Below are 23,991 nucleotides of genomic sequence, written 5' to 3' on the forward strand. Positions count from 1 at the left end.
CATCGACGATAGGTACTTTGCATTGTAGAGCCGATCCAGTCTGTTGCCGCTGCGGGGGAGCGGGTAAATATCCTTCTTTTTTATTCTTTAGGCAGCGGTATTCAACACGGAATCAAAATTTGCCGTCTTTTCTTCTTCGCCAGAACAAAGAGAGCCGCCAAGAACTTTTTATTGGCTGGACGACACCGTCACAAAGCATTTCATCGATTTGCTCGTGGATGTCTTGGCGTCTCGCGGCGATACAGGATAGAGGCTTTGACGAAGAGGTTGGGTGTATTCGCCTGTGACAAAGCGGTGCTTTGCCGACGGGCTCTGTCGCACTTTCGACGGTGACAAAAGCGCTCGCTGTATCTTTCAAGAAGAATGCGAATCCAGTCTTGTCTGCTCTGGGGTAGTGTTGGGTAGAGGTAGAACTTGTGCTGATCTCAGAGTGAATCGTCTACAAGCTGGTCGGGGAGGGCAAAGGCTTCTTGAGTGTCTTTTAGCGCATGGAGGAAAGCGATCGTTGTGCTCTTGCCGGTATTCTTCAGTGAAGTTCGTCACTGGTAACTGAGGTTGTCCTCCTCAAATATGGGTGATGGCTCTTGCGACACCGAGCCCTCGGCTTCAAGCTGAGTGTTTCCTTTGACGACGCCTTCGGCGCTTTTTTAGTGTCTGTGCTACCCACCCAGGTGATGACGCTTGAACGAGGCGGCACTGTCAACTCTTTGTCAGGCACATTTATTGCAACCTGGATGAGTTGGATAAGTAGTCATTGTAGGATAAGTACGTGCATTCACATTTACTCTTGCTGTGCATCGTCCTGACGGTGTATAAGGTATCACTCAGCGGTGCGGATCTTCGGGCCATCCAAAGCAGTGGCCACTTTCCCGAGCTGCTCGGTGAACGGTCCATTGATGACTGAATAGTCGGCTCTGGTAAGGCGGTAACCGTACGATCATCGAGAGGAACCTCGAGGTGATTTGTTCGTGTCCTCGTACTGCATGTTGGCTTCAGTGTTATATTGCAGCGTCGTCGTGTACCGAAAGCGTAGCTGGGGCACGCCGTTGTGATGTTCCTGGTTGGCATTATCACTTCGAAGTCTGGGCGGATGCTGATCGAGGATGACTTCACAAGCAGCGTCGGCGTAAAAGCGGCGTCATCGTCACCTGTCTTCGATGGCAGGTCTTCGTTTTTCACCTGAAAGCAAACTCACTAGCAAAGATTGCTCTGTTTAGTCCTCCTCGGGAAACTAGGAGACATTCGTCAGTCGCGTTTGTAGTCCGACGACACAAATCGGGATATGTGTGGCGATGGAGAGCGGGCAGACAGCTTGAATGTGCGTCTCTCCTGCGCAGGAAGTCGTTGATTTCTTGCTGGCGTTTTTCATCGCAAGGTCTTGGAGCGTTGATTTGAAAACCGCTCGATTCTTCCGTACCGGCAGGGGCAAGAATGTGCTTAACCTCAGCACAGTGAAAGCATGAGGGGCGGTTTTGTGAGGCCTCTAAGAAGTAGCATTTCCACCGTTGTTAGGTCGTTCGTAGTGTTGGCGGGCGGGGGCCAAAAGGCGTAAGGCGCGTCGTTCAGGAACGAATTTTTAGCGACCAGAGGGGCCTGGTGCGTCTCGTTGGAAAGCAGGAAGACGTAACGCACCAGCGTAGTTCATCGCAGTGAGATTTTGCTTTGAAGCCACCGGAGCCGTCCCTTAAGGAAAACCTAGGGCCTACTGATCATCACGAACGACATCCCTAAGCGGAGCCAGCTGGGGCTGATGTAATGATGGCCGCAACCGGCAGAGTTTCTCTCGGGCGAGCGCTCAGATATACCACAAGTAGTAGTTGCCTAGAGATGTTTCATCGGTGTGGGTTTGTAAGATGGGCGCTGCACGATTGTACTTCAGGGCTCGGGAGGCAAGGGTCCTCTCCACGGCGGACGCTTCCTGAACGAACATGGCTGTGGCTCTAGGGAATTTCTGACAAGACCAGCAAAAGTCTCTCTGATGCCTCTCATTAGAAATTCCAACTTCCTTTCATCTGAAATTTCGGCATTCGCGCGACCCCCCCCCCCCCCCCTTCCCCCCAAATAGGCACTGCTTCACTTCTACGTAAGTGAACACCGACTCATTAGGGTACTGAACCTTAGACTGCAAAAGCTGTTCAGCTCTCGTATTCGTCGTGACGCTGCCCAATACCTTGAGAAATTCCTTCTTGAATTCTTCCCATGTCATTAGCGAGACTAACAATTTTCATACCGCGTTCGCGTGGCCCGATTCAGAGGGAAGAACAAGTTTCGAAGCCTCACGTCCAAACTGTTGAAAGCTGCAAACTGCTCGTATTTATCCAGCGGCTCCTCCGGATCTTCTCTCTGTGCTCCATTTGAAATTGGCTGTTGTCGATGCTGTTGGCAAATCTGCGGAACAGATGGTTGATTCTGCACCATTGTGGTGGTTGTGGCATTTTCAGGGGTCTCAGAGGGCTATGATAGTACTTCATGTTCAGTCGGCATTCCTTGCAGTCGCCGGATAATCTGGTGTACTCCACGGTGACAGAAATAAGAGTGCTGTATCGGCTAGTAGAGGACGTCCGGAACGCAATGCGTAGCACCTCCACCAGTTGTCACGTGTTTGTGATGATGCCGAAACCAGCAAATAAAAAGGCTGGCATTGAACGCAAGGAAATTTTTATCGGGCTGACTTGCGCCCGAAAAACAACTAAGCAATCGGCGGCGGTGACAGCAGAAAGCGGGCTCAGCGGTCTTTCATCTACGAGCGCCGTCGCACCGTCAACCTCAATTTAAAGGTGGCGACGAAACATCTAGAGAAAACCGCGAACGGTGACTAGCATTACCGGGACATTTAAAGAAACAGACGCGAATGGCTGGAACCTTCAAGAAGCATCTCCGCACATCTTCCGCGATAAAGAAAATGATAAAGGTGCGTTTCGCCACAACGAGCGTGACCAAACAAATAATGGTAGAAATAAAATAGAGCGAAACACACAGACGAACGAATAGAATCACACACCACAAGCGTCTGTGTGTTTCGCGCTGTTTTATTTTTAACCATGCATCACCAACTCTCCCACTTAGATATTCTGTTGAAACAAACAAAACGTTGCGGGCTAGTTGGTTCATCGCAAGAGGGAAACAGCGCAAGCTAAACACGGACAAAAAGGGGAGGACGAGACACACACAGCGCTGACTTACAACTGAAGGTTTATTTCAGACACGTCTGTAAATATACAGTAGCATCAAGGGATACAACAACAACCTGGTTGGGAACAGTCATCGCCATCAGAAAACATACAGGTAAACACAGATCATCCAGCTCTCGATAAGAACTGGATGATCTTAAGGAATACAAGGGATACAACCCAACCAGGTTGTTGTTGTATCCCTTGATGCTACTGTATATGCCAGTATACTGTACTGTATACTCATGATCTCTTTAAAAAATACAATATTATGCCAGTTACTAAAGCTTACGGATATAGACTATGTAAGTCACTTAAACGAGATTTCATAAATAATTCTAGATTTCTGCAGTCACTAGCTGAACTGAAAGCAAACGACAGAGCGTACGCTACACGCAAAATTGAACAATGGAAGGTACACACATAAAGATCAAACTATGCTCTCCAAACATTACACAACATACTGCCACGAACATTAAACGATCTGGATAGAAAACACATTAAACTTGAATCAATCACTTATAAAGAGCTTAGAAAACATTTTTTTGTCCGTTTAGAGGTGTGCATTATTATTTTCCTATGCTAGAAGTATGCACTAGTGTTGTATTAGTTTTTTTTTCTCATTCTATTCCCGCCCCCCCCTGTGAAGAATGTTGTCTGTTGGAACGTTATGTTAATTTTAGTGTGTATATTTTGTGATTGTATATTTTCTGCACTGCCGATGAATATGTGCATAATGTGAATATATGAAATTTGAATATGTGCATAAGTTTGCGTTGCAGGATATCACAGGATGACAAAAGTATATTTACGTAGTCAACTCATACGCAATTTTGACGTCATCGCCGAAGTAATGGAATAGGTTCTGGAATTGCTATATTATTCCACCCCTGGCCGATCCGCCGAGCAGTGACGCCGCATTATCGCATCTTCCAAATATGCCCACACGCAGTGACAATTAGTTTCTCAACGAGCACGCGCAGTCTTCGTCTTGGTGTAAAGCTTTACCACGATGACGCACGCACCTCGCTAGTAAAAAAACATTCATTCTGAGCAATCTCCGAGCTTCGGGAAACTACGCTGCGGATACTAAATGATCGAGAGAGGTCACTAAAACCATGTTAAATATTACTATAATTATGACACGTTTTCTCTTATGCAAGAAGCGAAAACTTCCTTTCTGAACGAAGTGGACGGTAACGCTGCGTCGACTCTCTTGACTCAGCAGCGGCTAAGCGCATGCTAATGTTAATTGCACTGACGTTTCGCATTCTCTCCCGACAGAAGGAATGGTGGTCTGTTTTTGTTTTGATTAGCTGAGTCAACTGCACAATATTTTCCACTTTTAATCCAGCTAATACCTTAGTCCAATCGGTGATTCGGAACAAGCTTTCTTGTTCTATGAACCGGAAAGCGCTTTTCAGATGATGATTTGTATTGGGTGAGGCCTTGTGCTCTGTCGCTCCTTCAAATCGAAAGCGAGGTGAATTGTTTGTCAACGCCATAAAACGGCATGTGCCTGAATGCACAGTGGACCCGTCCTGAAATTGCTAGCCTGTTCACCGATGCATTACTCTAAGACAGAGTTTTGTATACGAAAAATGCAAAAAGCTGCTCTTTGTTTCAGCTGTGGCACGATGGCAGGGCAAGAGAGTTAGAGCCGGCGCACTGCTATTTAAATCGATCTGTAGCGTGAGCCGCTATTGCGGCGAATCTGATCAACGTATTGGAAATTAAAGCAAACAAAAGAGAAGATGGCCCCTTGCCTCTTCAGTATTTAAAATTCTGTGTAATATAAATGTGTTGTTCAGCAAGTCAGCATTAATAATAAGGGCACACAGGCATCACGCCGTATCTTGCCGACAATAGTCAATCAGATTTCGTGTCGTCATAGCACTTTTCGCAACCAATGCTATCTGGAGGAACTCAGTGATCGAACGATACAGCCCAAAATATATCACGGCGTCATGGTAGCCATTTAGATAATCAAGATTCTAATGAAAACCATCAATCGAAGTGTGCTCTCCTGTGGAGAAAGAAAGCTTTCTCCGGTTCTTCGACTGGAATAAGCTATTAGCTTTTATTAAAGGGGCAAACTCGCGCAGACGAGTTCTCAACTTTAGATACAAATTTCAAAAATTATCAATGACATGCACGTCACATGACACACAATAGCGACACGATTATATTATTACGCCGCGTAGCGGCGCACTGAGGAGCTGCTGAAGCAGCAGAAGAAGAAGCGGAGGAAGCGAGGCGCGTGCAGACTGATCCGGGTTTTTCTGAGCCGTGTGCGTCCGTCCTTCATACGAAGTTCACCTGTATGAAAACCACTTCATCTGTTATATTTAGTGGAGGTGCTGGGTAAAACGTCCTGGATCCACCAGTACCTCGTCGCAGCCGTCATGTAGCAGGTTTGCCACCTTGATATCCTCAACAGTACCTTTCAATGGCTACCACCCGCACGAAGCAGACTCATGAACAGCAACCTGAAGAGACGACGGCCTTTCTCCACCAGCGAGAGCTGCGTACATTCCACGGTGAGCCCGAAGATGACGTTAAGGAATGGCTCCGACATTACGAAAGATGCAGCAAGTACAACCGATGGAACTCAGTCGCACGTCTGTACAATGCTGTTTTCTTCCTCGCTGGCACGGCTCTGACTTGGTTTGATAACTACGAAGAAATACTAACGACCTGGGACCGATTTGTTGAAGAAATTACGAAGTTCTTTGGGGATACCCTTGCGAAGAAGGAACGCACTCAGCATCAGCTTTCCCAAAGAGCCCAGCTTCCCGGTGAGACATGCACACGTTATATCGAAGAAATATTGAAACTTTGTCGCATTCTAAACCGGCAGATGTCAGAAGAAGACAAGGTAGGGCACCTTCTCAAGAGGGTTTCTGAGGATTTGTACAACTTTCTTATTTCGCGGGACACCCTTGCCACAGTTTCAGATGTCATCAAGCAGTGCCGGGCATTTCAGGCGTTAAAAGCACGTCAGATAGCGCCCAAATTTAGCTGTCTTTCAAATATGACAACTGTTGCCGGCTCGCATGAAGCGCTGCCATCTTCGATCTAGCTAATTTTCTCAAGGACGACAATCGTTTGCCCGGGGGGAATTGTTACGCCGCATAGCGGTGCACTGAGCAGCTGCAGAAGCAGCAGAAGAAGCGGAGGAAGCGAGGCGCGTGCAGACTGATCCGGGGTTTTCTGAGCCGTGTGCGTCCGTCCTTCATACGAAGTTCACCTGTATTAAAGCCATTTCATCTGTTGCAATATTGTAGTCTATGTAATGAATAAGAGCGAGAGTAATGCTTGCTTTTGAATCATTTAGTGTGTCGCGAAAATGTCTTTTTGAGTGACGCAGACCATTTGCGAAATCAGGGGGTAGACGAGCCGTACGTGAAAGTGCTGGAAGACATATATAGGGGTGCACAGCAACCATTGTTCTGCATAACGAAAGTAACAAAATTCCCATAAAGAAATGTGTTAGACTTGGGACACCATCTCCCTAACACTATTCACAGCTTGCTTAGAGGAAGTATTCAGAGACTTGGAATGGGCGCAGTTAGGGATAAGGGTAGATGGAGAATACCTCAGTAATCTGCGATTTGCTGATGACATTGCCTTGCTAAGCAACTCGGGGGATGAACTGCAAATAATGATTGACGACCTAGACAAGAAAAGTAAAAAGGTAGGATTCAAAATCATTATGCAGAAGACTAAGGTAATGTCCAACAGCCTCGGGAAGGAACAGCAGTTTATACTAGGTAGCGAAGTATTTAGGACAGGTAGTATGTCTACTTAGGACAGGTAGTAGCCGCAGATCCGGACCATGAAAAGGAAATAACAAGAAGAATAAGATCGGGATAGAGCGCATTTGGCAAGCACTCGCAGATTATGGCTAGCAGTTTACCGGTATCGCTCAAGAGGAAAGTATACAGCAGTTGCATCTTACTTGTACTCACCTATGGGGCTGAAACGTGAAGGCTAACCAAGACAGTTCTACTTAAGGGTCCACGGAAACGGCCCCCAAGAAACCACTGATAAAAGTGTTCAGTGTGTAGAACGCATCCTTTTGAGCATTAACGCAAAGTATAACTGCTTGGAACAAAGCCAGCGATTTATTATTAATTTTTAAAACCAGCGTTTTTTGAAATTCCCGGGAGAGGGAATGTCGCCTGGCGGTGTCGCATGGAACTATTTCCCAATCCCGTGACGTCACGGGTCGGTTGACTGGAAAGGCTTGCTAGAAGCTGCCATTCGCTGCGGTCACTGCAACCATGACGTCACGAACACACTTCCGGTAGCTGCGAAAGTCGTCTGCTCGTGCGCTGCTCGAACTCTGTGCGGGCTGTTACAGCTCGCCGCCCTTATCGGTTAGGTGGCCATTGCCCATTAAGTGCAACAACCGAAGCGACGCAGGGATCGGCAGAACGAAGCTGCATTTACAAATATCTTATTTATATAACGTGGTTTCAGGAGTATCGGAGTGTCGTCCGGCGAGGCGTCAACAGCACGGTCAAGCACCGCACGATGGCAGCACCTCCTTGACCGCCGTAAACATCGCCGCTGTGGCCCCTCCTCCCGCATACCGTTCGCGAACCACACGGCGGATCGTTAGCACCGATGTCCGAAATAAAGGGTGCTAAAATTTGTTGGCGTCTGGAATATTGAGCCGAATATCAAGTATGAAGCCCTCGTGAGGATCGCTGACCAGCAGCAAATTGCTGGTAAGAGCGATAGCCGTGATACAAGCTAGTTTCTGCTCAAGCCAGCTGCCGCTGGTGCATTTCAGCTGATCCGATCTGCTCGTACTAGCTCTGCGATTAATGCGTCGGCAGAGTTAATCCTATAATTATTTTACTATGGCAGGATAGGAATCACTATAAGGCAGTTTCATAAGTAGACGATTTACGACAGCGTCGATCATGTTCCAAAGCGTCGACCGCCGCGGCTTCGAAGCGAAACAATAGGCCTAGCGACGACTAGGGACGGTCACGCACGGCGCCGGCGTTCGCCGCGCTCGCACGTTCCACCCCCGCGGTAATTGTGTAACGTACCTCAGCCTGCTCGCGGCATCCCGTGCTGCAAGCGTTGCAAACTCGTGTACTTTCATAGCTAAGGCCGCGTATTTTTTGGCGTTCTGCTCAGCAACAAGCCGTTCAAACGATACTGTAGGCACGCAAGGCTTCAGTACGCAGTCGCTGCGCTGTCGGCCGTAATCGAAGATGTCGGGCGGCACCATAATCTATACATCGGTCTTTAAACGTGATACAGTGGGCAAATGAATAACTTTGTGAAGCAGACCCGCTCGTACGTTTGGCGCACTCGGGCGCCGACGAGTAGGTTCCGTCAACAGACGCCGTCATAACCTCAGTTAACGACGCAAACCGAGGTCGTCAAGCTCGGTTTGCGGTAACCACGGTTAGTGGTGCAACCATGGTTTGGTCCGCCTTGTAATATAGGATAACCACGGGTTCGCGGTTACACTAACCGTCGCTGCGCGAACTGGCGAACTCCTCAGACGTGTGCAAGCGAGGACGGGTTGGCGGAGTACGCCAGCGAGCGAGCGCGCGGCAACCGGAAGTTCGTCGAAGTGACGTATGTCTGGGCGGAGCTTTGAACTTGCTTGTATTCTTTGTTTTTTTATGGCTCCCTTCAGCGTACGAGTTGAGAGGGAAAATTGGAAGGGTCATTTTTAATCGCCGATTTCTCTGGTGTTGCAGAAGCTAGATCGAAAATTTTTCGGGAGAATGATGGGTGGTTCAATAAGTATCAGTGTTATGGCGTTGTTTACCCTTCTTGGTGACCCCTTTCTGGGGACCTTTAAGTTGAGGTCAACTAAGAGGGTTACGGAACGAAAAATAGTAGTGTAACATTAGGAGTCAGGAAGCGTGCAGAGTAGTCAGAGAAATAACCCAAGTTACCGACATTCTAGTGGAAATTAAGAAGAAGAAATGGGCATGGGCAGGACATGTAGTGCAAAGAGAGGATAACCGATGGTCACTTAGGGTAACAAACTGGATTCCAAAGGAAGGAAAGCGTAGCAGGGGGCGGCAAAAAGTTAGGTTGGCTGATAAGGTTAAGTTCGCAGGTGTCAGGTGGATGCAGCTAGCACAGAACAGGGTAAGTGGAGAAATATGGGAGAGGCCTTCGCCCTGCAGTGGGTATAGTCAGGCTGATGATGATGTTGATTATGAGACCAGTTGGTCCTGCCACAGTCAACAGTTCTTTCAGGTGAAGGTTTAGAGCTCAATGGGATCATTACAGTGTTATGGTAAGGGAAGTGCGGACTATGATGTTATCTCTCAGAGACATGCTCATACTTTTACGAGGCTGGCATGCTTAAAAAAAAGTTTTTCATGGCTTTGAGTATCGATACGGCGACGCCTCTGACGCTGACGGACATCATTATTACCAATGGGACGGCGCAAGGACATGATAGCAGGAACAGAATAGGAATAGAAAAAGCGCCTACTAACAACTGAGTTTATTGCAGAAGACACCATCTTTTATACGCCTGCATTGTACGACTGCATTCCAGGATGGCTTGCGTCAGCTCTGCCGTTAATGCCATTCCCCAGTCCGTGATGAGCACTTCTGGAGCGCCGTTTCGAAAGATAATTTGTTCGACAATAAACTTAGTGTCTTCTGTCGCAGAACCATGCTGCAGCGATTTTGCTTCGGCGTAGCGGTTAAGGAAGTCTGTGGCCACGATGATTCACTTGCTACCTATAGATGAAGATGAATTCTCACAAACGCTGCGCTGCTTATTTGTACACGGACAGAGGAACTGGACAAACGCTGAGTTTAAGCGCAACTGCGCAAACCTCAGCGTTTGTCCAGTTCCTTTGTCCGTGTACAAATAAGCAGCGCAGCGTTTGTGAGAAGATGTTCCAACTAGCCCAATATCAAGCACTTCTTAATGAAGATGAAAAGGGGCAGAGGAGACTTATTCCAATTTGTTTTTACAATATCTTTACAGTCACCAAGTATTTGTGAGTTTTGTGCGACCTAACAGTAATTGTCCTGCGAAGGTTCGCACGGCCGATCAACTTCGCTGTATATAATGGCACAAAACCCTCTTCATAGTATGAATAAAGGTTGGTAATATGTAGCGATTATGCTGGATCTGTTTTGACTCGTATTTCTTGAGTTCTTTGCTTACATTAAGTACTCTTGCTCTATTTTGCGTCTGCATAAAAAAACAATATAAAAACAAGTTTTAATTTCACCACGTAATGTTGTTTGGAAATCTTGCTTTAAATTTTTAATTCATAATATTTTAAAATATACGCGAAACTATCCTTCGAACATAACAAAAATGTTTTGGCGCTGAAGATAGGTTTGTTACATGCTAGAAATTTCACCTTGCTATCTTACTCCTAGGTGCACATAGAGAGTACATTCTACATAAATTTGACATACCTGGAATACAGCACATGTGGTGGAAGCCTGATTGCTCACAACTATGTTCTCACAGCGGCGCACTGCTGCATGGACCCGTGAGTAACCACTCAGTATTGCCGAAGTACATACGACCCGGCCCGTAACTAAAAGCTTCTCCGTGGCATTTACAATCGCGTCAAGAACTCAAATACATATAGTACTATATGGGCTCCTTGACGTCTTTATCTGGGCTCTTATTAAGCTGCTTGTTTTTTACGTGGCCGGTTCTTGAAAATGATTGCAACCTTGCTACATTTTTCCCTCAGCGCTAAAACACAATCGATAAAAATTGCAGCTTCCAACTTCCAAGTTCCTGGAGCGCTAACACTTGCAACACTTCACGGGCTGACATCATTTGCACAGACAACTTCCTCGGAAACGAGAATGCTTGTGTGCACCGACTGACGTTTACGAGCAACTGTAAACACACAGCGTAACGAGAGAAAGACGACATATGTCCTGCTAAGAAAGCTTCAAGCGTGGTGGGAAGTTTCACAATTTCGTCATGGCACGGAAAGGTGAACGCTGCGTTCCTGCACCTCAAAAGAGTCATTGCCACTACGTGCTACAATGCTATAAAGCAAAAACGCGGAAGTTTTATCCAGTGGTGGATGCAAACGAATGAGCGTGGCTCTATGGCAGAGACCTTCACGCCTGAAACAAGTGATGTGCACATATTGCTAGAATGTGAACATGAGCCCTCTACGCAGGACACGTGCACCTGAATACATGTACAGGAATGTTTTCTGTTAGCAACACATGCGTTTATTTGCATTGTACACACGGCAAATTCTTTAGCAGTACCCCGCGACCGTCGACTGCCCGGGAAGATGCAGGCGATGGCAAATCAAGTGAGGGCATTTGCACAATTGCTGCTGCTGCGGTAAGCCTCACCTGCTCGGCTGTTCTGATTAGTACGAGCAATCTCTGCCACAGTAGGCTTGGTAGACATCGGCGCCCGAAGACGTTGTCACTGCTTGTTTTCATCCGCCTTATGTGTATACAGAGCGAAAAATATTTTTAAAGTATACACATTTGCAATAAAAAGTATAACATGGCCAATAACTTTGGCATCGTTACTTTTGAAAGAAATTATTATTGTGGACAGTAAATATCGGCGCATGCATTCCTTAAAAAAAAAAAAAAAAAAAACTTCCTTGAGACCGTACTTGCCAATGGAACAAGTATAATATTGGAATGCTACAAGTTCGCAACAATAGAAGCCACAAGCACACATCAGATAGAACAAGCGCTCGCAGGACTCGGACATGAAACTTAATTCAAGGGGTTGCTTCCACAGCAGCCAAGCAGACGACACTCACTCAATCAGCATGATTACGCCCCCCTGCTCGTTCGCTCTTCCGATTTCCTTTTTTTGCTTCGGCTCAGCGCCGCTGCACCGCGCACTGGACGCTCGCGCGGTACTGTTAAGGAATTGACAGGGTGTGCAGTCCCTTGTTTAGTTGAACAGGTTTTGCGAAAGTATTTTTATACCCGTGTCGCCCTCCAGCTTCATTGTGTAGCCCGTCTGATCTGTTTGTCAATTTGTTGCATTGCATTCAGTGATATTATCTTTATTCTGTGTACTTAACACATTGCATTCCACCGTATTCGCCATTGTGCACAGAGATGTGCATAGTATTTATTGTCTTCAAAGCAGTTTATGGATGATTCTTAAAATAAATATTATAGCAATGATTGGGAGAACGAAGAGCGCTGAAGGCCAGTTGGTGGATGGTAATGAGCAAAATTATCGGGATAAAAGTTAGTAGAGGCCGATCACTGTGTTCAACCTCATATTTCGCTGGAAAACGTAGACTTGTTTCGAGCTAAGGCGTCATTATTTCAAAAATATCCTGCATGAACACTTATATTAACGTTTAGTCCTTCCTATGCTTTGTTTTTAAGGAAAGTAAGAGCAAAAAAGGCTGACAGCGTTGTCGTTTACTACAACACGACAAAACCCAAGCAAGGACCTTTCATAAAGGTGGAAGAAGTGATACTGCACCCAGGTTACGATGAAGACACCATCGAGAATGATATTGCGTTGTTGAAGGTATGTACCAAAATTTGTCAACTTTTTTTCTCAAATGATGAGGTTAGAGAACACTTTATAGATACAGAAGTATATACGGAGTGTCTTTTCGTTGTCTTGTTCTCTGACATTTTTTTTTAATCGGGGAGTTATAGCTCGAAATACGGGCTTTTTGATGACTGAATTCCACTTAAGAAAGATATTCACTGCGATATCATGAAATCGGGAGTAGGTGAAAGAATGAATATTTGCGAAGGCGGAGTACACAACAGGGTGGGCTGGTGCATGAGGTTGCAATTTCTTGGCTCCGCTGATCGTCATAAGCTTTAGGGCACTCGACTGCTGGACCGAATACGCGATATTAACTCCGGCCGTTTTTTGATGCGTGTAAACAAGGCACAAGTATGCTGTGCGATGTCATTGCACATTACATAACCACACTTTGTCAACATTATTCCACAGCCCTCCCCTGCGACGTGTCCCTTAGTCTGAGTCGCTTTGGGACGCTAAGAGGTATAAACCAAACCAATCCTATTTAGCGGCCTCCTCGAACTAGGCCATGCTCGCGGGAGGATGGCAAGACAGAATTGTCTTTCCCACTCGGACTGAGACTCGAAAGAGCAGTTCTAGACACAATTGCTTACCGGCATTCACCTGTAGGGAAGAAAAGTGGAGGCTAAAGAAAGGTTTCTACCTAAGTGGAGGTCAACTGAAAAAGAAAATGGTATGTGTTACGTTAAGAGATAAGAAGCGTTCCGAGTGGTTCAGACAAGTAACTTGATTTATTGACATACTAGTGTAAATTATGGAGCAGTGGGGATGGGCGGGACACGTAATGGAAAGGAAGGGTAACCGGTGGTCTATCAGGGTGAAAGACTGATTGTCAAAGAAAGGTGATCGTAGCTGGAGGCGGCCGAAAGTGAGTAAGAGGATGTGGGAGATGCCTTTGCCGTCTAGTCAGGCCAGAGATGATGATCATGATGAGATGCGGGTCTCATATATGTAACCGTGGGGCGTACCCACGGTATGCCGCGTCAAGAGGAGTCGATGTCGCGCAGTGGTCATGCGACGAGCGCCACAGATAAAACAGCGCAGGCGGAAAGGTGCACCGCAGCCAAAGGCGTCGTAATTTCGCCCCCACATGCGCTTCCTCTGAAGGCACATTTTAGGTGAGAAAAAAATTTAGAACGAATTAGGGACAGATACCGGCGCAGCAGCTACGGTACCCAAAAAAACTCATGTCTGAAAATCGGCGCCACATCGCCACACGCTCCTATTGGTATTACTATTATTAATCATCATCATCATCATCATCATCATCATCATCAGCCTGATTATACCCACTGCAGGGCGAAGGCCTCTCCCATATCTCTCCACTTAACCCGGTTCTGTGCTAGCTGCATCCACTTGACCCCTGCGAACTTCTTAATCTCATCCGCCCACCTAACTTTCTGCCGCCCCCTGCTACGCTTTCCTTCCCTTGGAATCCAGTTTGTTACCCTCAGCGACCATCGGTTATCCTCTCTTCGCACTACATGTCCTGCCCATGTCCATTTCTTCTTCTTAATTTCCACTAGAATGTCGTTAACTTGAGTTATTTCTCTGACCCACTCTGCACGCTTTCTATCTCTTAATGTTACCCCTACCATTTTTCGTTCCATAGCCCTCTATTATTATTATTAATACTCATAAAGAATTCAGTATATACATACATCTACCTAATACAAGTTAATCTTAAATCATCGCCTGATCCACCTCTTATGAAACAGTTTTTACCTATTTATTCATCTAGTTTTACTTCTTATTGAATCTCTGGCACCTCGCATTGGCAACTCATAATCAGCTCGATGAGGGAAGGATGAGGCGCTCAATGTTAAGAACATAGATGACAAAGTTGTTCGTCTCCTGCCTCAAATTCTTGCTTGAAAATGTGCATCATGATTTGATAAGACGTGCTTACTTGGCAGAAGCAAAAGTGAAAACGCGCGGTTGGCACTTTTGAAGCCTCTCATATCGATAAAAAAGCTAAAGACTGCGTTTAGCGACACTTCGTTTCGCTGTACGAAGCCGAATACAAGTTCCTCTACTCGCGACTTTGCTGTCTTTTGTGTTTTGTTTGCTTGCATATGTGGTAGCCGGAGGTCTACATATGCTTTGTTGCCAAGAAGAATAAAATAGTTGTTAGTGTAACACCTTTCCGTGCCTCTTCTGCGTAAATTTGGGCTCATCAATTACGTACATTATTGAGAAAGCAGCCATATTCTAACGACCACCGACTGACAAGGAATCTTGTCCGACCTATGCCGTTCGTTTATATCGGCGCTCCAAATGACTAAGCACTTTTATGTCCATTATAGCAGATCGGACGTGCCAATCTCCATAATTAAAGTTTGCCAGCCAATAAAGAGATGGTTGAAGCTTATGTCTGATTATTGACGGATGAAGACCTTTAGTAGCACCTTAACAATAAAAAAAAAACACATTGGAGCGGACTCGAACCCATGAGGTTCAGTAGCCGAGCGTCTTAACCACGGCGGCCTCTCAAAATAAGGACACAGGGCCAAACATCCGCCATTTCACACGGCGGCTCCAAGTTGGCGCCACAAAAGGAACTTATCAGAACAATTGCCCGCGGTTGTACCGCGAATGCTACGGTTAGGACATTTGATGCGGCGGCTCCCAGGTGGTACAATATGGGGAGGCGAAACTGCCTCTTACTGCCTTGTGCATACTTAGAAATGTTTAAAAGATATACCCATTGCCATTTTTTCGGCTTTTGGTAAAAATGTTATACGCGACATGCGCTGTACGATCTCAGCGTACTTTTTGAAGCCATTTGGCATTCAGAGCCCTTACATCTACTTCATGACAGTTCTTGATGTTTTGAGCAAAGTAGAAATAAAACGCCACACCACGTCCGAAGCCTATATGTGCATGATATTGGGCAACGTGCAATGAAGCATCAAAGCGATACCCTAAGTCCTTTTTTCTTTTTATTATGTCCTAGTTAACCAAAACAAATTAAAAATGAAAATGTTTCTCACACAAAGTGCGGTCTGCTTATCTCGGGTTTTTCGCAGAAATATAAATGACACCCCCAAAAGACTGCAATTTTATATTTAGCGCCGCGCCGCAGCAGCCGGGGTCCATCGCAGTACAGGGACGCCTCATGTACAATTTTGCATCGGTGGTGTCAGATGGCAGTTTAATATACGACCTCTGTTTCTGCCGTCCAGCTCGAAAGGTCTGTGGACATAGACCGCTTCGTAAGACCTGTGTGCTTACCAGAGGCCGAGATGAAGCTTACTGGGAAGCCTGTGACTATTGCCGGCTGGGGTGGCACCTTTGAAAGTAAGCTAATAATAAATTTTTCACCTTTTGAAAATTCACGTGCGCCAAGACTAACTGTGTACCGTTTACCTTAAGCAAAGGGTCATGAAAGAAAAATGAGTTTAGAGAAGACGGCAATCCACATGGTCATAGAAACTATAACATACAGAGCGAGACAAACATTATTACAGTAAGTAGATGGCAACTCTGAACTGATGATGAATTATTAATATATAATGTTTCCAATGTAAATGCAGCAGTCACACAAAGAGCTGCTTCATGCCTACAAGTCTAAGTACTCATGGAATACTTTTCAGTAAGATGCCGAAAGAGTAGCACTACGGTCAATGGATTTCGCTCTTTAAACCAGACTCCTTCAATTATCAGTGCATTTCGTCTTGTAAACTATAACCCAGAGCTCACATGAGATTTAAGCTCATAGCTTTCAGCTCGAAGACACAGGGACCACTAACTCTGCTGAAGTACATCGTGCTCGCCTTTCCTCTGAAAACTACGATCAAGCATAACAACTAGCCCAACAACTGACCCTACTGAAGTCACGTGACTCTCTAATTCCTGCTGGCTTTTATAAGTTGCAGAACTGTGTAGACGAAGCATATCCTCAGTTTGTATTGCCACTTTCATATTGAAGCTACTAACTTGATGTGGAGGTGCAGCTGAGGTATGCGTGAAATTGACCGTCCGGCGACCTTACCTCCATCGGTCGCACCACCTAGTTTCCCAGCGGTGGAAAACCAAAGCGGCGATGTGGGGATGGCAAACGGGGTTGTCGCTTCGGCGGGGGAGTGATGCTGCGATGGGACACAGGGCCCAGCACCTCTACCAAATGTAACGGATGAAATGGTTTTAATGCAGGCGACCGTCGAATGAAGGACGTACGCATACGGTTAAAAAGCCCGGATCAGTCAGCGCGCGCCTCGCTTCCTCTGCTTCTTCTTATTCTGCTTCTGCTGTTTCACAGTAAGCCGCTACGCGGCATAACAATATCATTAATCTAGCCTAAATGACTTCTTGTTCCGTCTTATTCAGACGGTGGAGATGTCTTCTGAACAGTAATAATGTTGTTGTTGCAACTGTAGGAAGAAGGAAAAGAAAATCCACGGGCCTGCTACTGGGCTTTGTTGGTGAGCCATCTCCGCTGCCTAGTACGGACAGAAAAGAAAATAGAGAAGAAAGGAAAGAAGAAGTAGAAAAAGACGCGCGAGGATTGGATTGGAGGGGTGGCTGCTCCTGGCCTTAAGGGGCTGTGAATGGTAGATTTCGGAAAGCAAAACAGCGCACTTCAAAACACAGACACAGAAAGGGAACAACACAGCGCTGTGTTGTTGTTCCCTTTCTGCGTGCGTGTTTTAAAGTGCGCTGTTTTGCCGTTGTCAGATGGGGGGGGGGGGGGGATTGACACCCGGAGGTGTCGTGCCCCAGAGTCACACATAACTCATCAGCCCATCATCATCCATTCAACACCTCCGGCAAAGTCCCCCCCAGGGCCAAGTGGGGTCTGGGAGAGTTTTTTAGTTCGAGGTGAGGGTCCTACCCGGACAAGGGGGCCGCCGCGTGATGCCCTCACAGGAGTGAGTGTCATCAAACGCAAAGACGGCCTGCAGCGCCATCGTGGCATCGAGCCGACGAGGCGAACCTTCATGACAGCACAAGTGTCACTAAGGACAACCAATCCCTGTGAGAAAATCATAATGACACAGAGAGTGTTCCACCCTTAACCGAAAAAATCACAGACGGTCCGCACCAAATCTTCGAGAACCTCTGCTCGCCAAGAATGCGACGTTCCCGCTGCAGGCAGAACCAGACCTCTTTCCGTACTTTTGCAATTACTTCATGGAGGCCCGGAACTCTGCTGTTGTATGCGGCCGCGCAGCGTGCCAGCCATACTTGGTACGCGCACTCTACGAGCAAGAGGACGAACTGGTTAACGGCCACGCCTGGCAACGGGTTCAGGTATTGCACGGTCTGGTACGGTATACCCGGAAGCTGGAAGAGGTTAGCTACACGACGAAGAAGCGCTTCAGGAAGGAGACACTGCGAGAATATGTGCACAGTGTCCTCTCTACCACCACAAGTCGGACAAGTTGGTCGCAGGCTGGTCCGTGTAAACGCCGGCGCCTTAATGGGGAGGACTCCCCTGGCGAAGCGGTACATAAAGGACGCTCTGCTTGCTTCCAAAAAATCCGCTGTGATATACCGCCAGCTGGGCTTAACATTAGCGAGGTCGTAAAGACGGAGGTGAGGGGGGAGACTGGGAGTCAGAAGCCTAACTAGTTCCTTTAAGGGAACCGAAACCACATCAATGTCCGCCTCCTCCTTACGCAGACGCTCAAGGCAGGTAGCTGCCTGAGCATAAAAAGGGGAAGGAGAGCCCGATCGTGGCACGCAATGAGAATATGTGCTCTGGGCGAAAAGGCGGAGTCGAGTACTCAGAAAAAACGAAGTCAGGCTTTGAGTCAGAGGCATGTCCGAGTTCAATGCCACTTGGGTCCACCTGACGTGCAAGGCTGAGGCTACGATGCCAAGGTCGGAGATGCCGAGGCCTCCCCTCTCCCTAGGCAGCTTCACCACAAGTCTTTTGACCTTGTCAGGAGCTCCACTCCACAGAAACGGAAAAGGATCCGCTCCAGGTGAAGCTTCGTCCGTGCTGACAAAGGTGTTACGCCAGCGACATAGGTCAGCACCGAGAACAGGAGGGACCGAGTGATAGTGGCTCGAGCCGTAAGCGGACACAAGAGCTTCTCATACTCTCTTGCCCTCGATTCAATTTTCTCTTGAGCAGAGGACCAATTCCTATCTGAAAGGCCTTGTGAATTGAAATAAAAACCAAGGAGACAGACTTCAGCCTTCACGGGAAGACCATGAGCGGGCTGAGGACTGGATGGTGCACACCCAAAATAGAGGGTGGCACTCTTCGACCTATTAACCTTAGCCCCACTCGCCTTACAGTACACCTCCATGACATCCAGAACGGAGGAGACAGAAGCCTCATCCGGGACGACAATGGTTAGGTCATCTGCATAGGCAAAGATGGGAGCTGGTGGAGAACCTGGCGGGAGCGGAAAGCGAGCTATGCGACTGTCTCGAGAGAGCCTTTGTAACAGGGGTTCAAATGCGAGCACGTAGAGGGCAGGAGATAGGGGGCATCCCTGCCTGACTCCACGGCCCACGTCAAAAACTTCGGAGGTGCGTCCTAGCACAGTAACGGCTGAAACTGGCCTGGTATATAGAGCTCTGACCATGCGCTGGAAATCAGAGTCTATACCAGCTTCCTCCAGGACTTGGAATAAGTAGGAATGACTAACAACATCAAAAGCCTTCTCCTGATCAAACGAACAAAGAATACCCTGAAGATTTCTATGTTGAGCCCAGAGGAAAAGGTCCCTAAGGGCAAAACCGTGAAGCTGAGTGGAACGACCAGGAACACTACAAGCCTGATATGGACCTATAATGTCTGGAAGAAAAGAATTTAACCGAGAGGACAGGCACTTGGCTATGAGCTTGTAGGCGACGTTCAGGAGCGTGATGGGACGCCAGGCTCGTAGGTCAGTGCGTCTCGACTCATCCTTACAAAGGAGAGTGATCCGCCCTTCCCTCTGAGTACCTGAGAGCGTCCCCTCACCCAGGAGCCTGTTTACAAGAGCGGTGAAAGGCTTCCTGAGCTGCTTCCAGAACTTGACATAAAACTCAACAGTCAGGCCGTCCGAACCTGGGCTACGATTTCTGTGGAACGATTTGAGCGCCGCTTCTAATTCTGTCTCATCCAAGGGAGCTCCTGATAGGTGAACTGGTTTGGAGGGGGATTCAAGTGGAAGAGTAGCTGTGGTTGGAGCTGGAGCCTGATATAGGACGGAATAAAACTGCCGTGCTGCTTTAAGAACAGCATCCGGAGTGTTGGAGATGGACCCCGTAACCGGGTCTACCAGTTCAGTGAGGGAAGTCTCTGTGCGCGCTAAGCGGCGTCGGAGGAGGTGTCTGCTGCACCAATGTTCCCTCTCCCACCGCTCAGCTCGCGCCATAGCCCTAAGACCATCCCAGCGTTGCTGGAGCAATTTTCGGAGCCGGATGCGCTGCGAGGCGAGTGCTTCGGTGACCCCTTGGCCAGCAGAAAGAGGCTTAGAAAGCAGGAGGATGACATCAGAGACAATGGTGATCTCCTGCCGTTCCTCACGTGCCCGCCTCATTCCCGCTGCCTTGAAACAGTCACGCACATCTGCCTTAATGCCATCCCATCCGACACCGTCTAAGCCTAGGTTGGACTGCAGAGAGTTTCGAAGAATACCAGAGACCTCCTTAACAACCTCCTGGTCCTCTAAAAGCCGCGAGTTGAGGCGCCAGGTCCCCTTCTCGCGAGGGACCAGTATCCCATCACTGAAGCGAAGGATGACACACTTGTGATCGCTCAACGCGGAGGGGACCGACCACATGGAGTGCATGCCGGAGGCTAGTGTTGGAGAGACGTAGAAGCGGTCTAGCCTGCTCTGAAGGCGCCTCCCAGTCCAAGTCATCCCTGACTGTCCTGAGCGGAGCACCTTCCAGGCATCAACCAAATCTAGCTCCTCGACCAGCTCCCTAAGTGCACGCGCCCCCTGCCTATCCCGCTCCTTGGGCGGAGTGCCTCGAAAAGAGAGGCGATCCGCCCTGTCAAGGACACAGTTGAAATCACCCACTAGAACTATCTTGGATGGACCTATTAGCTGGGAGTCAAGGTGCTTGTAGAAGGCACCTAGATCACGACCTCTGTTCGGAGCATAAATGTTAACTATGCGAATGCCAGAATCAAGGTCTACTGACAGGACGCGGCCCTCAGCATCCCTGGAGTGGCGCAAAACCGAGCCGCGGAAGCGTGGCATAAGGATAATACCAACGCCGCGGGAACCCGACGCACCATAGCTCCAGTAAGACCTGGTGCCAAATGTTCTGTCAAAGCTCCTGATCTGGCCAAGGCGATGGATGTAGGTCTCTTGCAAGACCAAAATATCTATGTTTTTAGAGCTAGCAAGCTGAAGGATCTCAGCTTGCTTGGGACGACGGGACATGCCACGACAGTTAAAAGTAGCTAATGTGAGTGATGCCATGATGAGTTGAGAAAGAAGCTGCCTAGAAACCTAATAAACGGAAAAGAAAACCCGCGAAAGGCGGAACTATCGGAGCAAGAGACCTGGAAAAATAAACACCCTATTGAGAACCTGGGGCTGCCCCAACCTGACGGTCGGGGGGGGGGGACTTCTCTTTAGCAGAGGAGTCGGAAGTGGAGGGGGAAGGAGACGAGGACGAGGAGGAACTGGAACGCTGAGAGCATTCGCAGTCAACCACGCCACAGAAGGAGCAAGCGGACCTTAGGGACGGTGAGGACGAGGGGGGAAGCTCTGCCTCATCGGCCTCAGCAAAACACTCACAACCCTTACCCTTACATAGCAAACAGGGAGCTAGCTCAATGGGAGGAGAAATAGAATGCTGCCTCTCACCAATGCTGACTTCCTGCTCCATGTCTGAACCTTCGTCCTGGCTGGAAGATGTCGCGCCAGGTTCCTCGTCCCCGTCGGAGGGGTTCCGTGCTTTCCAAGATGATTTACCAACTAGCCCGTTCCTTCACCCTTGCGAATGGTAGGTTACCGGCGCCTAATTGCCGCTACAGAGCCAGTACTCAGAGTGGCAGCAGGTGGTCCATAGCAACCACATAAGGTGCAACACTTAGCAACTACTGTGTTTCAGTGTTTTCAGTACAATTTGCATGAGCGTGAGAACGAAAGCCACGTAATGTTTCTAACTTACTAAAAATGTCAGCAACTGTTATCCAACTCATCTATAATAGTAATCCAGGGCAACGTCTAATACAAATAAAAGATGGAAAGATTGCTTGCATAATAATGTGCGGAAACGGCGGTGTGTTCAGCCCTGCTAAGGCCAATATAGGACCCACTGCTGCATTGATTCGGCAGCCCGATTCACGCTAGCGCTATTTCTCGCGACAACAGCCCACATTTATGTTGCGTCAGCAATCATTCTTAAGAAATATGACGAACATACGGAAGCTCTAGTTTCTATTTCCGCCAAGGCAAATATAGGACCTACAGAGGTTTTTGGTGTTGTTGTTGTCGTTCTCTAATTTGATGGCACATACCCACACAGGGCGATCAGCCATGAATTGGGGTGCAGGGATATTAGATTTTGAGATGTATATTTACATCGCAAAAAAAAAAAGAAATCATTGATAAATAATAAAAAGGGCAAGTAAAATATGAAAACCCAAAATAAAAAGGAGAATTATACATTGAGATTTGTATTTACAGATTAAAAATTTCAAAGCATATTAGCCTGCAGACATTTTGATTCTATTAAAAAGTTTTGAATGGCGTTAAAAAAAACAGACATGTGGCTGTACCCAAGCATGGTGGCACTGAACGATAATATCTGGCTGTTCAAAATAAGACCACGTATTTTTTTGTGGGCAGCCCCAAATGGGCTGGGTGTTTTTTTTTTTTGGATCTAGAGCCCACTTGCTGTTGCATGTGTCTTAATGTTCTCCAGAAGGGACCAATTGTGGTATCATGCTAGCTCGCCTGCCTTTCACTCCATCACGGCCTATAGGGGACCCAAATCAGTTTTCTGTGGGCAGCCCCAATTGGGCTGGGTGCTGTTTTGAAACCTAGAGACCACCTGCTGTTGCACGTGCCTTCAAAGTACCAACAAGGAATCGATTTTGGTACCATGCGGGCACGCCCGCCTTCCAGCCTCATTACGGCCGATGGGGGACCTAAAGCGGTTTAGCTAAGGCTGCCTCAGTTGTGCTTCACTGGGGCCCAAATTGAGCTCTCATTAATATTTCACCTGCCTTCACGTAAACTACATGAGGCCGAGTGGGGCATCTTATGGGCATGCCCGTTTTATTGCCCCAGGTCTCAGAGAGATTTCATGTGGGCGGCTCCATTTCGGATCTATTACGGCTTTCTCATAAAGAGCTCACATTTAGGTTGAATTTGCCCTCAAATATCCGGCAAGGGACCCTTGTGGTCTGGATGCGGGAATGTTCTCTGCATTAGCCAGAGCAACGCCGCTCTGGGACACTTGCAGTAGGAACAAGCGCGAGCCCAATTTATATTTGCCTGCGCACTGACCACAGTCGCAATATTAATGACTATCGCGCAAGCTTCTTCTTTGTTAAATCGATATCTCAATGGAAGAACTGACAAAAGCGCAAGTGCGCCCCAAAATACTTTTGGAAGACCATTAACCCTAGTCAAATTAATCAGATTCCACTTCGTAACAGCGGCGAACTTCCTCTACCTGACAACGAGGTCGCAAATATTCTGAATAAAACATTTTTTCAGTGTTCACAAATAAACTGCGTGACACTTTTCCAGATACACCATACGTTACGCACGCACTCAAGCAAAACGTCACATTTCATCTATTGGGCATTGTTAAGGTCATCGAATCTTTGAAGAACTCCTCATCCACTGGTATAGACGGTATTAACACCAAAGTTTTGAAATATACTAGGCATCCATGTAGCCTGTTTTTGTCACTCATCTTTCAGGATTCACTCCAAACCGGTATCAATCCCACGTGACTGGCAGGTGGGCAAGGTCATCCCAATTTTCAAGAAGAAAGCCGTTCATCACCGAGTAACTACCGCCCAATTTCAATAACAAGCGTCAGTTGTAAAATAATGGAAAATATTTTTTCTCAGATTGGGGGGGGGGGGGGGGGCAAATTTTAACGTCAGTAAATTTCTGTCATCACAATCAGCATGGTTTCCGCAAAAATCATTCTTGTGACACTCAGCTTTAGCTTTTCCTGCACGACCTAATTTATACATGGGCAGCAACATCCTGACTGACGCAGTATTCTTAGATTTCGAAAAAGCGTTTCATAAGGTTCCCCAGTGTCGTATTTTGTTAAAGCTATCACGTCTTAACATTCATTCGTGCGTTTTGAGCTGAATTCGAAGATTTTTGGATAACCGTCAACAGTTCG

The 23,991-nt window shown here is 47.3% G+C and overlaps 1 pseudogene across 1 annotated transcript in view; it reads left to right on the forward strand.

Moving 5' to 3' along the window:
* The window catches only part of LOC146175265 (trypsin-1-like), a 78,512-nt pseudogene that overhangs the window by 17,286 nt on the left and 37,235 nt on the right, over positions 1-23,991 (forward strand). The window contains exons 2-4 of the transcript XR_014702174.1: positions 10,566-10,696; positions 12,543-12,681; positions 15,897-16,011. The product of XR_014702174.1 is annotated as a trypsin-1-like (transcript). The remainder of the gene's footprint in view (positions 1-10,565; positions 10,697-12,542; positions 12,682-15,896; positions 16,012-23,991) is intronic.

The sequence above is a fragment of the Amblyomma maculatum genome, chromosome 11 (assembly GCF_055883805.1).
Source record: "Amblyomma maculatum isolate TAMU_Amacu chromosome 11, ASM5588380v1, whole genome shotgun sequence".
Lineage (NCBI taxonomy): Eukaryota > Metazoa > Arthropoda > Arachnida > Ixodida > Ixodidae > Amblyomma > Amblyomma maculatum.